Genomic DNA, 13,625 nt, shown 5'->3' on the forward strand with positions numbered 1-13,625 from the left:
GCCTAATTCTCAAATTAAAATGTTTTGTTGTTGTTGCAATTTTACCCCCTTTTTCTCCACAATTTCGGGATATTACGATCTTATCTCATCGCTGCAACTYCCAACGGGAGAGGAGAAGGTCAAGTCATGCGTCCTCTGAAACATGACCCGCCAAACCGCACTTCTTATCACCCCCCTGCTTAACCCGGAAGCCAGCCACACCAGTGTGTCGGAGGAAACACCGTTCAACTGATGACCGAGGACAGCATGCAGGCGTCCGGCCCGCCACAAGGAGTCGCTATAGCACGATTAGCCAAGTAAAGCCCCCCCGACCAAACCCTCCCCTAACCTGGACAATTGTGCACCGCCTTATGGGACTCCCGATCACGGCCGGTTGTGACACAGCCCAGGAACAAACCCGGGTCTGTAGTGATGCCTCTAGCACTGCGATGCAGTGCCTTAAACCGCTGTGCCACTCGGGAGGCCCCAAACTCTGAGTCTCTTCATCTCCTTGTGAGAGACTTCTTGATTTAGGCCTGGAATCACCTCAATTAAATTGACAAATGTTCCCTCGTGGGCAGAGAGGCTTGTTCCCTCCAGTCCGGATGATCTGGAAACCTTGGTGTGGTTGCAGAGCCAAGCCGTTCAGGTCCAGGCGTTGATTTTTCCACAGCCTCATCAGTCAGGTGGTTGTAAACATTAGTGAGCTCCAACCAAATTACCTTATATTCCAATTATTTCAATGGCCTTCCATGCCAGGTCACATCCTTTGGCTATTGTAGAGCTTGCTCTCTGCTATAAGGGTCAGATTCAGACTATGCCTTTTTAATCGTTTCGATTTAAGCACTTCTCAGTATTTGGTATAAAGATTTTACCATATGCAGGTGTGCAACATACTCTGGGTGTGGCTCCCATATGCGCACTGAATCAATGTAATTCAACTGCCAAATACCTGTAAAGAGGTCAACATTCACAAGGCCGCAGGACCAGACGGATTACCAGGACGTGTACTCCGAGCATGCGCTGACCAACTGGCAAGTGCCTTCACTGACATTTTCAACCTCTCCCTGTCTGAGTCTGTAATACCAACATGTTTCAAGCAGACCACCATAGTCCCTGTGCCCAAGAACACTAAGGTAACCTGCCTAAATGACTACCGACCCGTAGCACTCATGTCTGTAGCCATGAAGTGTTTGAAAGGCTGGTCATGGATCACATCAACACCATTATCCCAGAAACCATAGACCCACTCCAATTTGGATACCTCCCCAACAGATCCACAGATGATGGGATCTGTATTGCAATCCACACTGCCCTTTCCCACCTGGACAAAAGGAACACCTATGTGAGAATGCTATTAATTGACTACAGCGCAGCATTCAACACCATAGTGCCCTCAAAACTCATCACTAAGCTAAGGATCCTGGGACCTAACACCTCCCTCTGCAACTGGATCCTGGACTTCCTGATGGGCCGCTCCCAGGTGGTAAGGGTAGGTAACAACACATCCACTGATCCTCAACACGGGGGCCCCTCAGGGGTGCGTGCTCAGTCCATCCTGTACTCCCTGTTCACTCATGACTGCACGGCCAGGCACAACTGCAACACCATCATTAGGAAGGAGGTCAGAGACCTGACCGTGTGATGCAAGGACAACAACCTCTCCCTCAACGTGATCAAGACAAAGGAGGTTATTGTGGACTACAGGAAAAGGAGGACCGAGCACGCCCCCATTCTCATCAACGGGGCTGTAGTGGAGCAGGTTGAGAGCTTCAAGTTCCTTGGCACCCACATCACCAACAAACTAACATAGTCCAAACACACCAAGACAGTCGTAAAGAGGGTACGACAAAACCTATTCCTCCTCAGGAGACTGAAAAGATTTGGCATGGGTCCTCAGATCCTCAAAAGGTTCTACAGCTGTGCCATCGAGAACATCCTGACGGGTTGCATCACTGCCTGGTATGGCAACTGCTCGGTCTCCGACCACAAGGCACTACAGAGGGTAGTGCGTACGGCCCAGTACATCACCGGGGACAAGTCACCTGCCACCCAGGACCTCCTATTCCAGGCGGTGTCAGAGGAAGGCCCGAAAAATTGTCAAAGACTGTTCTCTCTGCTACCGCAMGGCAAACGGTACCGGAGCGCCAAGTCTAGGTCCAAGAGTCTTCTAAACAGCTTCTACCCCAAGCCATAAGTCTCCTGAACATCTAATCAAATGGCCAACCAGACTATTTGCATTTCTCCCCCCCCCCTTCTATGCTGCTGCTACTCTCTGTTATTATCTATGCATAGTCACTTCTAGGCAGAGTTTCAAAGAAAAAGTAATATCTCAGACTGGCCAATAAAAATAAAAGATGAAGATGGGCAAAAGAACACAGACACTGGACAGAGGAACTCTGCCTAGAAGGCCAGCATCCCGGAGTTGCCTCTTCACTGTTGACATTGAGACTGGTGTTTACGGGTACTATTTAATTAAGCTGCCAGTTGAGGACTTGTGAGGCGTCTGTTTCTCAAACTAGACACTCTAATGTCCTCTTGCTCAGTTGTGTACTGGGGCCTCCCACTCCTCTTTCTATTCTGGTTAGAGCCAGTTTGCGCTGTTCTGTGAAGGGAGTAGTACACAGCGTTGTACGAGACCTTCAATTTCTTGGCAATTTCTCGCATGGAATAGCCTTCATTTCTCAGAACAATAATAGACTGACGAGTTTCAGAGGAAAGGTCTTTGTTTCTGGCCATTTTGAGCCTGTAATCAAACCCACAAATGTTGATGCTCCAGATACTCAACTAGTCTAAAGAAGGCCAATTTTATTGCTTCTTTAATCAGCACACAGTTTTCTAACATAATTGCAAAAGGGTTTTCTAATGATCAATTAGGCTTTTAAAATAATAAACTTGGACTAGCTAACACAACGTGCCACTGCCGTTTCCAGCTACAATAGTCATTTACAACATTAACATTGTCTACACTGATTTTCTGATCAATTTGATGCTATTTTATTGGACTAAAAAGGACATTTCTAAGTGACCCAAATTTTTGAACAATCATGTATATAATAAAGCATTGCATGCATATCATCACATTTTTGTAGTGGTATACAACAGTAGAGTAGAGGCACTTACAGAAGTTGCACACATGGAGAACATTTTTAGTAGCCGAGGGTCTGGGATAATGTTGGCCTTTTAAAAATGCATTTCATGCAATTCTACGTCATTACTGGAGACTTTGGCAGAATCTTTTTAAATGCCGCACAAATGATCGAAATAGCATGCTACTTTGACATTGACAAACTGAGAATCTGAGATCAATAAAAACGACCTGGTCTTGAATTCATCAATAGCCTAGGCCTAGGTGTGTGGAGACACATATTGTAGGCTGCAATATGAGGAGGAAATTATAGTTCCAAAAAGATTTTTTTTCACTGACTCACTCATTCGCAGGTGATTGTTGATGCGCTCGTGCCAAAAGCCTATCTCTCTCTCTTTTGTAAAACAATATTTGGAAGTTGATCAAATATTTTGGTAGCCTACAGAATAGAGTCTTCTCTTTTCTTCTCGAGTCATTGCTTTCCAACCTGTGTTTTCCCTTCGATTGTATTTGAAATATTGCGAAAGGCCTGTTTTGTCTGGGCGCTGTTTTTTCACCTGACAGATTTGCCACGCGTTCCCGGCTGTAGGCTATTCCACAGCTAGGCATTTTTTTTATGAAGCTATTGATCTTCTGATGCTAATTTATAGGGGGGCTTCTCATGGTGTAGTAGGCTATTCTGAATCATTTAATACATTTTTTAAACAGCCCGCAGTAATTCTATAACTTTGGTAAATGTATTTAAATTTATCAGAGGCGCTGCAGCTATGATTCTATAAGGGAATAAATGATGAAGTGCACCGCTAGAGAGATGAGAGTTGCAGGCTCATGTCCATTACAGCAGAGAGGGAGAGAGATCATAGAAAGTGAATCTCATTCTAGTTATGTGAGAGATACTGGCACACTTCTCACACAGCCACCGCCACGCGTTCGTCTCAAACATAGGTTACAATGTTGTGCAAACCAYAAACATAAACATATTTGGCCCGGGCTGAAAATCTACTTTTCAGATTCTTTCTTTTTTTTGTAGGGGCAGGAGAATTAATGAAGAGGCAACTCAAATTAACTTTGATCGCTTTTATTTAGAATTTTTAATTTGCAAAAAGTGTAAATGAATTTTCATGCCACAAGAGTTACCGGATCTTGCCAAATAGGTTCCAGAACAAAACAGTCCAAAACGGAGAGGTGCCGGGATCCTGTTCCAGCAGGATGCAGCTTAAATTAAGCACTGGTTAGCTACGATAGCGGCTAACTATATTTAACATCATAGGAAATTGTAGGAAACAGGAAAAGTCTGGGAACATACATARTTAAAACATTCTAGAGCGCACAAAGGTTACATTTGGGGCGACTGTCGTTCTGCTCAGCTTTGCTTTGCCTTGCATTTTGCATATCATTTCATACTTCACTGTGGGAAAGGGGCATAATACCTGTCATGCTGATATGCTTTACAGTTTCGTGCCATATAACTGATTTCACACTTGTGTCCAGCAATCATAAGGTAAAATAGATATAAAACAATTGTAATTTATATTTAGAATCCCCTTGTCTAAACAGATTTACTCACTACCTAGCTTTTATCAATTTATAAATGACAGTGCATGGAGAATGGGGTTGTTACTTGGGGGAAACGAGAAAGGAGATGTTTTTCCACTTSGAACCGACATGTTGCTCAAGCTTTTTCATGGTTTCCTCGTGCGTGAAGGTGGTGGAATTATGAGGGACTTAAGTTAAGGTCAGAATGCAGCGTATCTGTAGACACTGTAGGGATCCCGAGTGGCGCAACAGTCTAAGGCACTGTGGCATCACCACAGACCCCGGTTTGATTCCAGGCTGTATCACAACCAGCCGTGATTTGGAGTTTCATAGACGGCGCACAATTGGCCCAGCATCGTTCGGGTTAGGTTTTGGCCGGGGTAGGCCGTCATTGTAAATAAGAATTTGTTCTTAACTGACTTGCCTAGTTAAATAAAATWAAATAAAAGACACACATCTGCCATGCTTCCATTTCTGTGATCTCCACCCCAAACGAATACCTGGCTGACGCAAGCATTTTCCCCATGCTTAAATTCAAGGTCAGAATACACGTAGAGAGAAAAGTGCATAMAATTCAATTTTATGCGCACATAACTCGGGTCTGAATCCCCCCCAAAGAGACATGAATTACACACATACTGTACTGTATATTCCACTTAGCCACAAGTCACATTGTGTGTCTAGCCAAGATAGTCATTACAAGTCCAGATAAAAAGGGATTAATCGATCATGAGGCATGTGTGTTCTCATGTTGAGAGAGAGATATGTTTCTCTTTGCTGACTGCATATGTAGTCGTTGTTACCACAGATACCTGCAGCTGCTTGATTGAAATCAGACATTGAAACTGTATTTCCCAGTGGAGAAAATACATTCTCAGCAACACTATCAATGAAACGGCATCAACCAACCTGTTACAGTGATGCTCCTATGAGCTACACTTTCCCCAAGGGGTGCTTTCTGTGAATTTCAATAACGAATAGTTGTAGGTTTTCAGATGGGAAACAGCTGTTTTTCATGTCTTTGTCCTCCATTTCTCAGACCAGTGGAAAATACTACTTTGGCGACAGTCTCAAGCACCTGTCTCCCGCTGAGTACACACACTGGTCGTTTAATCTGTCATATTGTGTCTGGCTCTAACCAAAGGAAGAGAGGTGTGCTCAGTGACAGTGAACTCGTAGCTTTTCTAAACATAACGATATTGAGTTTCATGGAGTGTGTTCTTTTCCCCTCACCTCATACTTACATTCATGCTTTCCATCGTGTTTTGTGTGGGTTAAATGGTCCATTCATTTAAGTGATGGCAGAGGTTTCCAAGCTGCAATTTTTCTTTGGCATGTTAAAGTTGAGACTCTTCCAAAGCACACTTTCCAGTCATTAATTCTGTGGTCATAGTGTTGCGTGAAGGATTGCCTATTCAACTGCCTCCATCAGTTAATGCATAATTAGAGTACTACCTCAACAAGATTTGAAATGTAGGATAAATGATATTCTACTACATAAAAAGTGCTGTACACACAATCTAAGTCATTTTTGCGGATTACTTACATCCCAAAGGGTTACGTGTGTCTTGCTGTGTAGGTGTACCTGTAAAGATTGACATAAAATAAAATAAAACATTATTGGTCGCATGCACACATTTAGCAGGTGTTATTGCAGGTGTAGCTAACAGCTTGTGTTCCTAACAATGCACAACAATACACACAAATCTAAAAAGTAACAGAATGGAAAGAAATATTAGGACCAGCAATGTCAGAATATAAATGTGTGTGTGTGTATATATATATATGTGTGTCTATACATATATATACACACACACACATTTATATTCTGACATTGCTGGTCCTAATATTTCTTTCCATTCTGTTACTTTTTTGATATATACAGTATATATACAGTGGGGAGAACAAGTATTTGATACACTGCCGATTTTGCAGGTTTTCCTACTTACAAAGCATGTAGAGGTCTGTCATKTTTATCATAGGTACACTTCAACTGTGAGAGACGGAATCTAAAACAAAAATCCAGAAAATCACATTGTATGATTTTTAAGTAATTCATTTGCATTTTATTGCATGACATAAGTATTTGATCACCTACCAACCAGTAAGAATTCCGGCTCTCACAGACCTGTTAGTTTTTCTTTAAGAAGCCCTCCTGTTCTCCACTCATTACCTGTATTAACTGCACCTGTTTGAACTCGTTACCTGTATAAAAGACACCTGTCCACACACTCAATCAAACAGACTCCAACCTCTCCACAATGACCAAGACCAGGGAGCTGTGTAAGGACATCAGGGATAAAATTGTAGACCTGCACAAGGCTGGGATGGGCTACAGGACAATAGGCAAGCAGCTTGGTGAGAAGGCAACAACTRTTGGCGCAATTATTAGAAAATGGAAGAAGTTCAAGATGACGGTCAATCCCCCTCGGTCTGGGGCTCCATGCAAGATTTCACCTCGTGGGGCATCAATGATCATGAGGAAGGTGAGGGATCAGCCCAGAACTACACGGCAGGAGTGAAGGAGTTCCCACACATGCTGAGCACTTGTTGGTTGCACATCAGGCCAAAGGATAGATTTCCACTGGTCTAATGTCCATTGCTCGTGTTTCTTGGCCCAAGCAAGTCTCTTCTTCTTTTTGATGTCCTTTAGTAGTGGTTTCTTTGAACAAAAATAAAAATGCAACATGTAAAGTGACGGTCCCATGTTTCATGAGCTGATATAAGAGATCCCAGAAATGTTCCATAAGCACAAAAAGCTTATTTCTCTCAAAAATGATTTATCTCCTCTCAAGCTCTATCAGGTTGGATGGGGAGCGTCGCTGCACAGCTATTTTCAGGTCTCTCCAGMGATGTTTGATCGGGTTCAAGTCCGGGCTCTGGCTGGGCCACTCTAGGACATTCAGAGACTCGTCCCGAAGCCACTCCTGCGCTGTCTTGGCTGAGGTCAGTCTGAGGTCCTGAGCGCTCTGGAGCAGGTTTTCATCAAGGATTGGTCTGTACTTTGCTCCGTTTATCTTTCCCTTAATCCTGAGTAGTTTCCCAGTCCCTTCCTCTGAAAAACATCCCCACAGCATGAGACTGCCACCACCATGATTTACCGTAGGGATAGTGCCAGGTTTCCTCCAGACGTGACCCTTGGCATTCAGGCCAAAGAGTTCAATCTTGGTTTCATCAGACTAGAGAATCTTGTTTCTCATGGTCTGAGAGTCCTTTAGGTTCCTTTTGGCAAACTCCAGTGGGCTGTTATGTGCTTTTTAATGAGGAGTGGCTTCCKTCTGGCCACTCTACTAAAAAGGCCTGATTGGTGGAGTGCTGCAGAGATGGTTGTCGTTCTGGAAGGTTCTGGAGTTCTGTCAGAATGACCAAGGCCCTTCTCCCCCGATTGTTCAGTTTGGCCGGGCAGTCAGCTCCAGGAAGAGTCTTGGTGGTTCCAAATGTCTTCCATTTAAGAATGATGGAGGCCACAGTTTTTTGGGGGACCTTCAATGCTGCAAAAAGGTTTTGCTACCCCTTCCCAGATCTGTGCATCGACACAATCCTGTCTCAGAGCTCTGAGGTCAATTCCTTCGACCTCATGGCTTGTTTTTTGCTCTGACATGCACTGTCAACTGTGTGACCTTTATATAGACAGGTGTGCTCCTTTACAAATTGTGTCCAATCAATTGAATTTACCACAGGTGAACTCCAATGAAATTGTAGAAACATCTCAAGGATGATCAAATGTTTGAGTTTAATAGCATAGGGTCTGAAAACGTATGTAAATAAGGTATTTCGGATTTCTGCTTTTTCGTTATGGGGTATTGTGTGTAGATTGATGAGGGAAAACAAATAATTGTATMMATTTTAGAATTAGGCTGTAACAAGATGTGGAAAAGTCAAGGGGTCTGAATACTTTCTGAATGCACTGAACTGTGTACTGTAGACATGTGACCTGTCCAGTGGTTGTCATAGCAAGGGTGATGTCAGTGTTTATGGGGTGTGTGTGCGCACGGTCTAAGTGTCTTTCAATAGAAGGGCTACAGTAACCGTGATGAAGCATGACAGGAATTCTATTGTCTAGGCATAAAGCACACACAGCCTTAGGGCAACACATGTATTTCTGTGGAGGAGTGTGAACCTAGCACCAGGCCACACAGGGCCCAGCTCTCTATCCCCAGCCCCGGGGATAAATGGGTAAACAAAGTGCTGTCCTCTACTGACACAGAGCAGAAGCCAGCTACAGGACCTCTGATGGACAGTGTTACTGTACGCACMAGCAGCTCTCAACACACCGCATTGTACAGTATCAGAAACATTAACCAAGCACTGTAAACATATCAATGTGATTACAACATAATGTAAAGTCAACACATGAATTCATTTCCGATTATACATAGTTTAAATTGCATATTGAAGGCCTATATTTCAATAGATAATATGCAAAGCATAGAGATATTTTACCAAGCAACTATTTTATTTACCCCCTTTGATATATAAATTATTTAATCCTACTGCTCCATCTGACAGAGGGAAATGATTCACTCCTCTGCTCTGAACCTCGTTCTCCAACTAACCAGAGGGGGATAGCATCAAAAAKTATTATTGAAAAATTAGTACACCTCCAAAGGGCAAATGTTAAGTAAACCTAGAGAAGGAAATTATTATTTGTTTAGAGCAGTTGTATTTCCTTTCCCTAAGACCAGTTCCTATTGCCTTTCCCATTTCAACAGCAGAGATACAGTATTTACAGAATGAGCACTGTTGCAGGGTATCATAYGTTTATGAAGACAGGGCAAATGTGTGAAATTGGTTTTGCCTGTTGTCATTTCGTAGGCTTGACATGTGGAATGTTTAGTGTGACCATAACGGTTTRTCAGGGCTTATCACGTTCTCATTACGACATGTGGTTTGTCTGCTGTCTGCGCTGGTGGTGGTCTCTTTCACAGGAGACCTGTTGTGGCTCTGCCATTGTCAATCCTCATCCTCAGCCTTCACCCGGAGACACAGCATTCCTCCTCTTTGTCCTCTTAACATAACAGGGTTCATCTCACACCCCCACTCTCCACTAATCTGCATGGGTGATTCTCCTCAGAGTGCGCTGCCATTTTTGTTCCCCCTGCTACTGCCTCTTGAGAGTGAGAGGTTCCATGCATTCCTGGAGTGGTTGGCCATTGAGGCTGTCCATTCAGGCCATTGGGTCCAGCTCTCATCTGGGCTGATGGATGGCCTGTCTGGGTTTATCTGAGCAGGACGGACGGTGCGCTGGCTGGTGCCTGGAGATTGTCACTCCTGAGTAGTTTATCAGGAGCCTACTTATAGAGCTGTCATCCTCTCAKAGCAGAGTTCCCAGGCACSTCGTCCACCCCCTGTCCTGTCCTGTTCTGTCACTCCACCACACCATCCGCCCACGGCCTTGGCCTGCCTGCCTGCCTGTCGTCCTGGGGAACCCTTATTGTCTATCTCAAACTACTTCACCTCTGGGGAGTTAGATTCCCTGTTGTTAGGAGCACTCTGTTGCCATGTTATGTTAGTAACCAGCTCCAGACTATGTGTGGGGGTACACATGGTGGATGTAGGTACAGTAGACAAGCTTTGACTGTGGATTAATTGTCTTTCTTATTAATCAAGCAAAATCACATGTTTTATTTGTCACATGCTTCGTAAATAACAGGTGTGGACTAACAGTGAAATGCTTACTTACAGGCCCTTACCAACAATGCAGATAGAAAGAAAATATAGAATAATAGAAAAGTAAAACACATAATAATAGAAKAAATAATAGATACACAATCAGTAMTGATAACTTGGGGTGTCAGTCCCGAGTCGATGTGCAGGGGTACAATGTAATTGAGGTATAYATGTACATATAACTAGGAATAAAGTGACAGATAGTAAACAGTAGCAATGAAGAGTCAAGAAAATGTTGTGCAAAAAGGGTCAAAGCAGATAGTTCAGGTAGCTTTTTGGTTAACTATTGGGGGCAAAATCTGGTCAGGGTTCTGTTGGTTCCAGACTCGGTACCTCTTGCCGTGTGGTAGCAGAGAGAAAAGTCTGTGACTTGGGTGGCTGGAGTCAATGTTTTTTGGGGARCTATTTAGGGCCTTCCTCTGACACCGCCTGGTATAGAGGTCCTGGACGGCAGGGAGCTCAGCCCCAGTGATGTACTGGGCCGTCCACACTACCCTCTGTAGAGCCTTGCGTTCAAATGCCAAGCAGCTGCCATACCAAGCTGTGATGCAGCCAGTCAAGATACTCTTAATGATGCAGCTGGTGCAACTTTTTGAGGATCTGAGAGCCCATGCAAAATCTTTTCAGCCTCCTAATGGGGAAGAGGTGTTATAATGCCCTCTTCACGACTGTGTTGGTATGTTTGGACCATGATAGATCCTTAGATATGTGGACACCAASGAACTTCAAGCTCTCAACCCGCTCCCCGTCRACTTGAATGGGGGCATGCTCGGCCCTCCGTTTCCTGTAGTTCACGATCTGCTCCTTTGTCTTGCTGATGTTGAGGGAGAGGTTGTTGTCCTGGCACAACACTGCCAGGTCTCTGACCTCCTCCCAATAGGCTGTCTAATCRTTGTCTGGGATTAGGCCTACCACCGTTGTGTCACTAGCAAACTTAATGATGGTGTTGGAGTTGTGCGTGGCCATGCAGTCGTGGGTATACAGGGAGTACAGGTGGTGACTAAGCATGCACCCCTGAGGGGCCCCCGTGTTGAGTGTCAGCGTGGAGGATGTGTTGTTTTCTACCCTCACCACCTGGGGGTGTCCCGTCAGGAAGTCCAGGATCCAGTTGAAGAGGGAGGTATGTAGTCCCAGGGTCCTTAGCTTAGTGATGAGCTTGGAAGACACTATGGCTTTGAATGCTGAGCTGTAGTCAGTGAACAACATTCTCACGTAGGTGTTCCTTTTGTCSAAATGGGAATGTGTGGAGTGCCATAGAGACTGCATCATCTGTAGATCTGTTGGGGCATGCGAATTGGAGTGGGTCCAGGGTGTCTGGGATGATGGTGTTGATGTGAGCCATGACCAGCCTTTCAAAGCATTTCAAAGCATTTCATGGCTATGGATGGGAGTGCTATGGGGAAATAGTCATTTATACAGGTTACCTTGGTGTTCTTTGGTACAAGGACTATCAGGGTCTGCTTGAAACATACTGCAAGATGGCTCCGACAGAGATGGTCGCCTCACTTCTAGTCCTTAGGAAACTATGCAGTATTTTTTTTWAATGTATTATTGCTTACATTGTTAGCTCAGAAAATCTTAAGTGTTATTACATACAGCTGGGAAGAACTATTGGATATCAGAGCGATGTCAACCTCCCAGCGCTACGACCAGGAATACGACTTTCCCGAAGCGGACCCTTTGTTCGAACCACCCAAGGCATTCGAACTGTATCCAGAAGCTGACCCAAAACAATATCGCTGCAGGAGAGGTAGACGGAGTAACCTTCTGGTCAGACTTCGGAGGCGCGCACACCACCCACCGCTTCCAAGGATTTTACTCGCTAATGTCCAGTCTCTAGAAAATAAGGTAGRCAAAACTATGGCTAGGGTTACCTTCCAGAGAGACATCCGGGATTGTAACATACTCTGCTTCACGGAAAGATGGCTTTCTGGGGACATGCTGTCTGAGTCGGTCGAGCCATCGGGATTCTTTGTGCGTCGCATTGACAGGAGTAAACATCTCTCAGGGAAGAAGAAAGGCGGGKGTGTGTGTTTCATGATTAACGACTCATGGTGTAATTGTAACAACATACAGGAACTCAGGTTCTTCTGTTCACCAGACCTAGAATTCCTCACAATCAAATGCCGTCAGTATTATCTCCCAAGACAATTCTCATCGAGTTATATGGTCCTGCGGTGTATCCCCCCCCCCCCCCCACAAGCCGACACAACGGCAGCCTCAAGGAACTCACTGGATTGTATGTAAACTGGAAACCATATATCCGGAGGCTGCATTTATTGTAGCTGGGGATTTAACTTCTTATGGCTGCAGGGGCAGTATTGAGTAGCTTGGATGAAAAGGTGCCCAGAGGTGCCCAGAGTAAACTGCCTACCTCAGTCCCAGTTGCTAATATATGCATATTATTTATTAGTATTGGATAGAAAACACTCTGAAGTTTCGAAAACTGTTTGAATGATGTCTGTGAGTATAACAGAACTCATATGAACTCATCAAAAATCCAACCAGGAAGTGGGAAATCTGAGGTTTGTAGGTTTCAACTCATCGCCTATCGAATACACAGTGGGAAATGGGTCAGTTTGCACTTCTACGGCTTCCACTTCCACTCAACAGTCTTTAGACCTTGTCTGATGCTTCTACTGTGAAGTGGGGCCGAAGAGAGAGAAATGAGTAAGGTCTGCCATGAGCTGACCATGCTCTGACCATGCGCGTTCACATGAGAGGGAGCTCTGTTCCATCGCACTTCTGAAGACAATGGAATTCTCCGGTTGGAACATTATTGAAGATTTATGTTAAAAACATCCTAAAGATTGATTCAACACATAATTTGACATGTTTCTACTGACTGTTACGGAACTTTTTGACATGTCCGTCTGCTTTTAGTGAACGTGCTTCGTGACTTTGTATTTGTTTACCAAACACGCTAACAAAAGTAGCTATTTGGACATAAATGATGGACATTACCGAACAAAACAAACATTTCTTGTGGGAGTCCTGGGAGTGCATTCGATGAAGATCAGCAAAGGTAAGTGAAGATTTATAATGCTATTTATGACTTTTGTTGAATCCACAATTTGGCGGGTAACTGTATGGCTTCCTTTTGTGGCTGAACGCTGTTCTCAGATTATTGAATATTGTGCTTTTGCCGTAAAGCTTTTTTGAAATCTGACACAGCGGTTGCATTAAGAACAAGTTTATCTTTAATTCTATGTAAAACATATATCTTTCATCAAAGTGTATGATGAGTATTTCTGTTATTTGATGTGGCTCTCTGCAATTTCTCTGGATATTTTGGAGGCATTTCTGAACATGGCGCAAAGTAAACTGAGGTTTTTGGATATAAATATGAACT

Source organism: Salvelinus sp. IW2-2015, linkage group LG11 (assembly GCF_002910315.2).
Source record: "Salvelinus sp. IW2-2015 linkage group LG11, ASM291031v2, whole genome shotgun sequence".
Lineage (NCBI taxonomy): Eukaryota > Metazoa > Chordata > Actinopteri > Salmoniformes > Salmonidae > Salvelinus > Salvelinus sp. IW2-2015.